We start from the raw sequence: 12,043 nt of genomic DNA on the forward strand, positions 1-12,043 counted from the left end.
ACTTGTTGGAGAATTAGTTGATTTCACAGCTAGGGCAGGGAAAATACAAGATGAGCTTTGGTGCTGTAAAGTACGTAAGTGCTTTGAAAAATAATGGCTACATGTCAAAAGAACACAGGAGCCAACTTGAGGGAACTCCAAATGGACAAAGCTGGAGCAATCTGAGCAACAAAATACATAATGATGGTAAAAAAATAAAATGAATAATCATGAACCCAAATGATATAAATAAATAATTGAATAAATAAAGAAGGGAGAAGAAAAAGCTCTTCTTACAGTGTAATCTCAATTAATACATGAAGAAGGAATAATGGAAAATTACCCCTAGGCAAACATCACAGTAATAGTTACTGCTGTTAAGATTTATAAACGGTTGCTAAAATTAGTGGGGTAAAGCTTGATTAAAAAAAAAAAAAGGACTTCTGGTCAAGATGGTGGAATAGACCATCCCCAGCATCACTCTCTCCTACAAATCAACCAATTTACAACTATAGAAAAGCAACAACAGCTAAGCTGGGGACACTAGAGCTTGGGAGAAGAGGAGGAAAGACCTACATACAGAGTGCGTGAGGGTAGGAGAAGCCACAATGAGAGAAAGAATGAACCATTCCAACCATTTTGAGCCCCTTCCATTTCCAGGCTGGAGCTGCTGAGCACATGAAGCAGGAGCTGGCAAAAGCCACAGCTGTGGCCTTCAGATGAAGTTGCTTGGAGGCGGTAGGGGAGAAGAGGGTCTTGGTGGCCCCCAGGCCAGCAATACCACTAATAGGGTTCCCATGGACCCACATAGGACTGAGGAGCCACAACAACTGAAAAAAAGGAGCCACTAAGAGGCCAGTGGGTCATCACAAGAGACCAGAGCATGGCTCATCCTATGGGAAGTGTTTGGAGCACGAGCGATGGGGGAGACAGGCCAACTGGGAGAACATAGGGCACAGCAAGGACAGCTGATCTGCCCCCTAATCAGCACAGGACCACTCAGTGGAGACTGGTCAGGAATATAGAATTGCATGGGGTACGGTTTGATGAAAAGACTAAGGCCCAGACCAGAGTTTCTTCTTAACCCAGGTGCACCAGATTTCACTAGACCCAGAAGTGCCTATAAAGACAGCCATTAAAACCTGAGCTGCACAAAAAACCTTCCCTAGGGAAATAGAAAAGCAGCAATTTAGCTCAACCACAGGGCTCAAGTACTGGTCCTCATAGGAAATTTCCCCATTTTAGAGGTAAGCAAAGGATAATAAATTAGTTCCAGTGTAGAGTTAGAGTGGTGGGAACAGCAAATAATCCAATACAGAACTGAAAGAAAAATCAAAGTACTCACAATCAGAGACAAGTTTGATATTAACTAGTAAAGGTCTCATTTCACTTCAGAACACCTATAACACCTAGAAGGACCAGAGGCTACCAAACCAGAAAGTGGGGAGTGCTGGGGGCCTTAGCCATACTCCCCAACACCCACAACCCCTGGCCACAGCCCCCCCCAACAAGTGCAACCACCCCAGCGATGACTACTGAGCCACTGCAGGAAGCACCCGAGGCTCTCCCAAGCCAGGGTGGTGGGGGGCCAAGGGCCTTGGCCACACACACCCCACAGCCAGCACAACAACAACCACCGAGCCACCACAGGAAGCGCCTCAGGCTCTCCTGAGGTGGGGCAGTGGGGTCTTTGTGCCTTCATCACACCCCCTCAACACAAGCAACCAGCTCAGCAACAGCCACCAAGTTGCAGGAAGAAGTGCCTCAGACTCTTCAGCTGGGGTGGTGGGGAGCGAGGGCTTTTGCCACACCCCTCTGACATCTGTACCCAGCCAGGCAATGACCAAGCCACTGCTGGAAGCCCCTTGGTCTCCCCTGTGGGAATGAGGGGGTGCCACAGGCCTCAAACCCACCCCTCCTCCTTCCTCCTTCTTCCATCCCATTTCCTTCCCCTTTCCCCTCTCTCCCTCCCTCCCAACTGCTCTGCAAAAACATCCTAGAATGTAAAAAAAAAAATTATATTAATAAAATAAAACAAAATAATGAAAAAATGAAAAAATTTTAGAAAATGGATATTTGCACAGTTTCAAGTTATCTCCTCATAAGACTCTATTAATTATAAAGGAAAAAATAGTAGCTTTATAATGGAAAAATCTTGATACCACCTTAACCAAGTAATCAAAGTTACCATCACTGGTTATGAGGCATTTCAACCAATGCCTCCTGATATGCTGCACTGAGAGGGACACAACATTTTTGTGGTGTTTTGCCAACTACAAGTATACAGAACCTCAGCCTATATCCTGAGAAATCATAAGAGTAATCCAAATTGAGGAAGCCAGAAAAATAACTGACCAGCATTCTTCAAAGTGACATGAAAGACTAAATTAAGGAGACATAACAACTAGATGCAATGTCAGTCAGATCCTGGATTGACAGCACTGGGTAAACTGATGAAATTTGAATAATGCTTGTAGATTATTTATTACTTTTGTATTAATCAATAACTAGTCTTAATGTCCTTCCTTTGATCATGACACTGGTTATTAAGATGTTGACATGAAGGGAAGCTGAGTGAAGTGTACATATGAACTCTTATTTCAAAATAAAAAGTTTAAGAGTTGAATTGAAATGAAGAATTAGGGAACACTTAAATCGCACTTACCATATGCCTGGCATTATTCTAACTGCTTTACCTGTATTATCTCACTTAACCTTTGCAATAATTATGTGAGAAAGGTGCTATGTGAGTATTATCCCTGTTTCTCAGATGAGGAACTTGAAGCAAAGAAGGGTTAAGTCAATTGCCCAAGGTCATGGTTCTCCTAAGTGGTAGAGCTGGAACTTGGCCAAAAGCATCTGGCTCTGGAGTTCCTATTTCTAACATAACACTGGGCTGCCTTTCATGTAAGCACCATACATAGCTATTCAGCAAAGAAGTATTTGCTGAGAATTTATATAGTGAAAAATGGTCTGCCAAATCCACAGTCAGCAAAGGTGGATAGGACAAGTTCTTCTCCTCAAGTAGCTTATAGTCTTGAAAGAAGACAGGTCATGATCATCAACATTGACATCCACTTACCCAGCACCTATTATGCACTTTATGTATACAATATTCCATTTTTAATGGCTAAAAAAAAAAAAAAGGTTCCAGAGAGATTTAATGACCTCATAGCTAGTAAGTGGCAGAGCCAAGATTTAAGTCCAGGTCTGTAATCATTTATTCAGCAAACACTTATTGGTCGCCACTGTGTGCCAGGTAGTGTTCTGGGTGTTAGGAATGCAACAGATTCTGAGTCAGGCAAAGGATCTGCCCTCAGAAAGCCCCAAAGCCTGTGTTCTTTTCACATTTTTAGAAATGCAGCCAGCATCTTACAGCTCACACCTGTACCTTACCTCTCTAGTGTTTAGCCCCCACTCACCTGCATGTCTTTCTCACTGTGCTGTATTTTCTAATGTTAGAAATAGCCTCAGGAACCTGCAGACCTACGGTTTGTTCCTTAAAATACAGCTCGATGGTAGCCGTGCTTCTCTTTGAGACAAAGACCCCTGCTTGCTGGAATCACAAACGGGGGCCTGTTCTAACTGAGTGCAGCCCACTTGCCCCTAGTGCCCGGCTCGTACCTGCAGTACCCCCTTCCTCCAATGGACTACATAAGCACAAAGACCCCAGATGGTTTCCCTGAGCCTTGGGACTTGGTCCAGGCCAATCAGAAAGCAGGAGGAACAAAACCCGGCTGTCTGGTGAGGGTCTAGTTTTAACCGTTCCTTTCTGCCTTTTCCCCAACTGTGATAAAAAGTATTGATTCCTGAACATTGAGGGCTGTGAACACCAAATGCCACCAGTCTATTTAGCTTTTCCTGAGATTGCTTGTTCTAAAACCCCTAAATATGAATGGGTACGACTCTTCGAATAGCTATTGATATATGCGAGGGGTTTTCAAAAAGTTCATGAAAATATTTGTGTTATCTTTTGATTCTGATTTTCCAAGAACCTTTTGAAGAACCCTCGTAATTACTTTACCCTACAACAGAGATCACACAGTCTATAAGCGTTACTTAGCAGTGAAGACTTGGGAATATCCAGTCAGAGAGGCAGGCAAGCCCAGCCCCTGGGTTACAGATCACATTCTCTTTTGTTTCTTAAGCCCCTCTAGATTCTGTACGTTTTCACATACGGCTATCTAAGTGCAGGCTTGGATGGTCCAGTCAGCTCTGGGAATCACAGGCTTTAGCAAGCCTTGCATTGTGTGAGGATGCATTCTATGGCCCAGCCTCCAGAGGTACACTAGACTGGAGCGTGGATGTTTCTCCTTTACACTTATTTTTTCCCCCAAGTACAGGCCATTCTCTTGGACCCTGCGTCCAAACCCCACATTGCTCTCCGGGACCTCATCCCGTCCCTTGAGACCCCACCAAGCGCTATGAGACTAGGTGCTTCACTTCCCTCTTGCTGCTCAGGCTTGCTCGCTGGCCCTGGCTCCTGGCTGCCGCACTGTGCTCTGCCTGCTGTGTGGCCGGCTCCCTGTTGTTAGTTGACGCAGTGCTCCATCTACCTAGCTCTCTACTTGACCAACTCCAGTATGTCACTAGTAAAGACCTACTCATACACTTCAAGCTCGAATGACTGAGAATAATGATGATGTTGATGTGAACGGTGACATCAGGAGGAGAGATGAAGATACGTTTTAAATGTGATGGAAACGGTACAACTGCTAAATGCGACAAATCAGAAGGGGCAACTAAGAAAGGAGTTTGAAGTGTGAAGCCTTTTATTGAAGCTCTGAGGTTAAATGAGTCTTCAAGAGACTACACCTCATGACAAGTGTTCAGTACTCCCCAGACAACATAGAACCCTGGCCTACTGGGACCAGTCCAGGCTCAATGAGCAGCAGGTTTGCCCCTCAGCTGGTGTGTGTCGGTTTAGATTACTGGGTACCCATTCTGACGGAGTGGGCATCTGTTCTGACTGTCTGTGCCTTTGCCACGATGATCATTACGTCATTGACATATCACTCCTGAGTTTATCAAACAGATCATAGCAATGGTAGAAAAACGAAGAGATATTGCATTAGATCTGGCACTTTACATCAAAGATGGTGAAGTCATCTCTCCAAATCTGGTCATGTTAATTGACTGATGTTAAGTGGCTCACAAGTATTCCCAGAAGTAAGAGGGAGAAGTAGAATTACCACTTACAGAGAATTGCTTATCTCTAAACTAAAAGTAGAATGACTAGTTTGGCCCTGAAATAATTCCTACAAGTGAGAGGACCTTGTAACATACATACTCTTTAAATCATGTAAATCTTGAACTAATGAGTGCTTCATTTGATGTTATTTTGACTGGGATACCAGAAATGGGTACTTTGAAGTGTAATTAGAAATTCCTATTTGATGGAAACTGTTTAGAAATCTATGACTATTCAATTAACCTAACACTTTTGAAGGCCAAGATGGCTGTGAACATGCTCTAAATTGGCCAAAATACAACTTGAGGTCAGTCTCATGAAAATCTGTCTTCATTTTTTCCTAGAAATCACATTTGCTAGACAAGTTCTTCTTACACACTTACAGAAAGGCAGGGAGGAGACCCAACCTTTTCACAATTCCCAAATAGCTGGATACAAGAAATAACATAATCCCTTCTTCTTATAAAACAAAAATGTTGGGCAGGGTCTAAGTTTCCTAGACTAATTACGTTTTTTAATATGCAATTGTTAAATTTTACCAAATGCTTTTCAGTGTCGATTGAAAGCGTCAGTCATTGCTTCTTTACACTATGAATGTAACGGAGACTGGCTAATGTTGGATCATCCTTGCATTAATTCTTTCTTCAGCAACACTCACATTAAGCTTTTTGCTGAATTTACTTTGGGTAACATTTTTACGTCTGAGTGATTTTATGGTTTCTCTCTCTTTTATGACTACAGTGTATTCTCAAATGTCCACAAGGTAATTGTTATAATTCTCTTTCTTTTAGGTTCTGTTGCCTGCATTATGATTCTGTGGGTTTGACTGTTATCATTTTGCTTCTTTGTATATACAGTATTGGTTTTCCTCAAATGCCTGATTGTGACATTCCACAGCCCTCTTAAAAACTGGGTCTCCCTGGTCTACCCTGCTTTTGCACTATTGCCATTTGAGGCTAACATCATCTCTTCTTCTCCAAACAATAAATTCTAGTTAATAAACATTGAGCATTTCCTGAAGTTTTGAGGGCAAATAGAGAAGGGAGTTACATTGCAGATGGAACGCTAAAGTTTTCTGAAAATCCCTTATGAACATCTCCTAAATTTCTTTTCCCCAGTGGATGCCCACTCTGTGCACCCCATACACAACACAGGGTACATGGACATATACACACATGTACACACATGCACACACAGGACACATGGACATACACATACACACGGAGAATACATGGACACACACAGAATACATGGACATATACACACACGTACACACACAGAGAATACATGGACATACACATACACAAACACAGAATACATGGACACATACACACACATACACAGACTCACACACAGAATACATGGACATACACATACACAGAGAGAATATATAGACACACACAGAGAATACATGGACGCATGCACATACACACACAGAATACATGGACCCACACATCTTGAGTTGCCCTGGGCTCAGCTTCTCTGTTGGGCCTCACCCTTGCTGCAGAGTCCTCACTGGGAACCACACTTCCATTCCACAAAGAGCACACACACAAATGTTTTTGTTTGAAGAACTATGTTCTCCAAAGACCCAGCCAACCACTCTGAACAACAGGAGAGCAAGGGGAGGGTTGGCATGCTAGTATTTTACTGGAAGCCTCTGTCTTCCTGATCTTACCACCCCCGTTGCTGACCTGTGTAACTTTGACTCTGTTTCTTCAAGCTTGGGAAGAGCCCCCATATCTGTACAGGAGCTTTCTGCTATAACTGTTTTAGGATACTATTTGTTTTTCTTCCTGCCATTAACATTATTCCATCTTCATTATTGCCTAGAAATTAAATTTCTAGTGGTACAAATTTCTACCTTCCAGCACTATTTATACTTTATTTCTTTTGCCATTTCAAAGGGATTTTTGAGAGAGACAGGACTTTGAATTTAGCCTATTATTTTGAACTAGAAGTCTGAGTCCACGTTTCTGTACGAGCTCACCTCAACTAGGTTTACCTCTTTTTTCTTTTCTTTCTATCCCATTCAAAGCATTTATGTCATTGAAAGAATTTTGTCTTTACCTTCCCCTCTCTTTTATTACTACATTAGAGTATTACTGAGAATATGAATTCCCACCTGTGCCCCCATTTGTTTGGTGTGTTGATTTTCAGAAAACCATAGCTGGCTCGTTCTGCGAACACTTACTGGAGACCTACGTGACAGACATCCTGCTTAGGTTAATGCCCAGCTCTATGAGACAGCTTGTAACCAAACATATAGTTCTTCTGTTAATAAACAACAAGTATATCTTGAATAACATACGATATTTGCTCTTTGAAAACTATCATAGACACCCAGGGCATTTTTCAAGATAAAATCCTCCCAAAGCCTATATCACATATGAACGTCATGCCTGCACCAAAATGAGAGGCTGTCACAGATGCCTGGGTAGAAATTACTATGAAAACTTGGTGGCTGCTGAAAAAACTGGGATTGACTGATATACATTTATAAATTTTTCCCCTGAACAAAGAAAAAATACAAAGATTTCCCCAAATCTGGGTGTGGCCCCAGAAGGTAGGAGCCCTTGGTCAGGTAGGAGAAGCTTATTCTTTATCTTGGATCTTAATCGATCATCTCCCAACAGAGAGTTAATAGTTGCCACTGACAGCAACTGTTGTCTGACCTGTGGGTTCTTGGACAGAGGAGTCTAAACCTCTGAGGATCCTTTGGGCCCTAGGACATCTCTAATTGCTCAATAGGATGGCCATTCCTGTTTGGCCAGAGGGCTGAAGGCACTTGGAGAAGGTGCGTGCTCAACAGAACATCTTGGTGGGGGGCGGGCAGTGGAGACAGTTATGGGGAGACTGAGCCAGAGAAGGAGAAAATGTTTTGAAACCACAAGCATTCTATTTAACATTTCAAACACTTTCCTCGTGACGGTAATATCCTTTAGACACAAGTGGGAGAAGAGTTGAGCACTCCAGGTTCGTGTTTTTTGCAAGTTTACAATTGGTGTCAAGAAAAGGGATTCCCTGTCAACCATCACTTAACCTTATTTGACCCATCCTTCCCTGTCTCTCAAAGCTTGTGGTTGGGATTACCATGCTGTCATTTGCCAAAACCTTAATTCTTTTAAATGAACCCAGGCAAAGAAAGGCCGGGAAATGGAAAGCACTGAAGATGTCTGGCCTGAACATGGAATTGAAAACGTGGACAACTATAGTAACTATATCCATGGGTGTGGTATCCTCCAAAATGAAGCCTTATGTGTATGTTCGGCAAAGTGCTTGGTTGAAACCCAATCAAGCTTGTAATTAATTATGCAAGGGAACCAATTCTAGGCACACGGGGTGGGCCATGGTGACATCAGTAAATCATATTAGGCTCCCTACAGGGCATGAGGAGGACCGTTGTCATAACTGGAACAGAACCACTGTGGGCCTCACTTCATGTGTACGTCGGCAGGACTGAGCAACTGTAATCCCAGAAATCAGGGTGCAAAGTAGAGACCCCAGAGGAAATGGAAGACCGAGCCCTAACAGGAAACTGTACTCTGAAGGAAACAGCAGGGTGATGACAGTTTCTGAGACCTGAAGAAATTCAGGCCTGATTCCTTCATCCCACTTCCAGTTGGGGAAGGATTGAATACAGGACATTTTCATGCTCATTTTTAAAGGTTCTCTGCTTTAAGGTGATATAAAATTGCTAACTTTTCTGAAGAAAGCAGCTTTTAAAAAATGTTTCCAGTATAGCTGTTCCATAAGATGCAGGCATTTTTAATACTACATCACTTATCTTTAGTATTTGATAATACTAAAAAATACTTCACTATTTTGATAATACCCCCAAGAGCGGGGTGGGGAGGGATTGAACTTTGACTGACACAGTGGATAAGGATCAATAGCTGCTGGAGTCCCACTTTATTTCAGAAAGCATTCAAGGGGTATTCTAACAACCAATGACTTAAAATCCATCTTGGCTTCCATCACTGCAATTCATTGTCATGATTTATTGAGTACCTACTATATGTTACGCACTGTGCTGAATGCTGGGGCTATGGTGATGATCAAGACAGGCCAAGTCTCTGCCCTCAGCTTTGTTCACAAGTGTGACTTCTTCGTCATCAGCGTTCACTGCTTTAGAGTAGACCTAGGCAAGGGAGGCCTCTGCCTGGACCCGTTGCTTTAGAGCGCCTGTCTCTGACTCCCCTGCAGCCGCACCCCCGCACACAGGGCAAGGAGCCCACACCCTCAGCGAGGCTCACTTTGGGTGCCTGGCCCCCCAGAATTCCCTGCTCAAATGACCTTGCTCATGGATGCAATCCTAGGCTCAGAGTAGCCACGGGGCAGTTGTATGTGAGGGGTAGGGACAGAATTTGAATGTGTGGGCTAGTGTATCCACAAATATGCACTCAAGGCCCTTTGTGGTGGGGGATAAAAAGTAAAGGTGTATTTGCACCAACATGGATGAGCTTGGAGAAGATTATGCTAAGTGAAATAAGACAGCACAGAAAGAGAAATACCACATGTCCTCACTCTTAAGTGGGAGCTAAGAAACAAAGAAACAAAGAACATAATAAAGTGTTGAACTTTCAGAAGGGGGGAACAGACCTATAGTTTCTAGAGGTGGGAAAGGGGGAGGAAGAGTGGGGTTAGGGAGTAATTGGGTATGGGACACAAAGAATAATTATGATTTGTAATGATGAACATGCTAATAATATTGATTTGATCATCACATACTGTATGCAAATACTGATAGTCAACTCTGTACTCCATAAATATGTATAATCAAAAATAACTAAATAAATAAACAGAAGAAAAATGTCAGTAATATTATTCTCCAGCCCCAATTTTTTTGTTAGAATAAGCTCTAAACAATTGATACCGTTATTGCCGTGCTTTAATAATACACATGTTAGCTTTAAAGTAGCAAATTTGTATTTCTTATTCTTCAATAAAAATTAAATATATATGCAGGTTAATTTGGAAAACTCCCATTTACACAGTCAGCCCCTGATATATAAGGACATTGCTGCATGTGATGGTCTGGAGCACATTTGGTTTTGAACCATTTTTTAACTGAATAGCTTTGAGTTCATAAAGGTTTTGAATTGCTCAGAGTTGTTCAGGTTTACTTCAGGTGTTTCTGCACTCCTTTGGTCCTTCGCTTACACCCCCACTGAAGTCTTGGCTCCATTGAGCTTTAGATTGCATGGTTAGTTGTTTATATTTCTCACATTTCTTCTGGTAGATGCCAGATACTTCTTTGTCTGTATTGTTCCATAACACTTGATAGCATTCTTTGCACATTGTTTATGACTAATAACTGTTTATTAAGTAGCTACAGACAAGTTCAAGTGAATAAAATCATTTTCTCCACAAAAAAAAAAAAAGTCAAGGCGAGGGGGCCTCCAGCCAGAGGCCCCTCTCCCTGTACCCACTTGTACCAGCAGAGAACGCCAGGAGCTCGAGAACGGCAAGTTCCAGCCTTGCCTTCCACCTCGTTACGGAGTTAGATTCGTCGAGGTAGGAAGACAAAACATCTTTATGTAACAGCTTGTTGGTTTGATTTATTCCTTTTAAATATTTAGACACATGGTGTGTGGGCCCTGCAAATGTGAGGAGTGGGCTTCACTTTCAAAGCAGTGGGGGGTAAGGCTGAGGCTGGCACCCCGTTCTCCCCTGCAGGGTTTCCCCATGCCCATCAATGTATTCCACAGGATGCTTGTTCTCTCCACAGTCTACTCTTCATCCTGAAGAATGGTCCCCATCTGCACCCTGTAGCTGCAGCATTCAACCACACACTCCCAGTGTCGGTAAAGGTGGCTGACTACATTTTTCAGCCCATTTTCCTTGTGTGCTGTTTAGTGTGCCAAAGTTCAGTGGCTGGAGCAAGGCATTTCCCCTCCACCCATTGCTAAGCAGTGCATTAAACATTGCTGTATGAAGCCAATATGCTCCTTCTCCTCAAGGCCCCAAATCATTCATACAGCCATGGTCCCAGAAAGGGACCTAAACTCAGCACACTCTGTGCAAGTGGCACCAGAATTGGCCCCATGCACGGACAGGAAACCCGAACACTTATGAGCCATGTAACCTTGGACTTTATCCTCCTCTGAGTCCCTGTTTTCCATTTCAAAATGGGAAACAGGAGGTTAAATGGGAAGGAGCATAAAGCAAAAATCAAGAGACTGGCATGGTAGATGCTCAAAGTTTAGACTGCCCTTTAAATCATCACCCCGCCTCTGAGGTCTGTCCTCACGCCTAATCTCTCTCTCTACCTGGCTGTCACCCAGTGCAGTAGGCCTATTGCACCCCACCACACCCCACAGACATGCTTCTATGAGACTGGGTCTTCTGTCTCCAGGGCTGTTGGCAATGCCGGAGGTCGCAGCCCACTCCGTCAGCAAGCAGCCTGGTTGCATTTGCTCATTAATTGCTTCTAAAAAAAACCTTCTGCCTTCAACATCTGGATGAAAACCCGCTTGAAAATGAGAGTGCTGCAATATTGAGGACCTGCTGTACCTGAGACAGCAAGCACAAGTGAGGGTGAAGCAGAGAATCTTCCCTCAAAACTCCCAAGCCAACAAAGAGAAACAGACAGGTGTGAGCGTGCTATAGCCCAGGGGTGAAGACCACAGGCCCCAGCATCAGGCTGGCCAGGCAGTGCTTAGCTCTGCCATCTGCTTGGTGTGTGCATTTGGGCAACTTAGTGTCTCTAAACATTAATTTCCTCCTCTGTCAAATGGGGCAAAATCAAATATTTAAATGATCTAATATAAGCCCTTAGTTCAATTTCTGGCAGCTTGTAAGTACTTGAAGATAGCTGTTTTTATTATAATGACAATATTACTGATAACTAAAATTATACCATGTTTCAGT

Source organism: Cynocephalus volans, chromosome 3 (genome assembly GCF_027409185.1).
Source record: "Cynocephalus volans isolate mCynVol1 chromosome 3, mCynVol1.pri, whole genome shotgun sequence".
Classification (NCBI taxonomy): domain Eukaryota; kingdom Metazoa; phylum Chordata; class Mammalia; order Dermoptera; family Cynocephalidae; genus Cynocephalus; species Cynocephalus volans.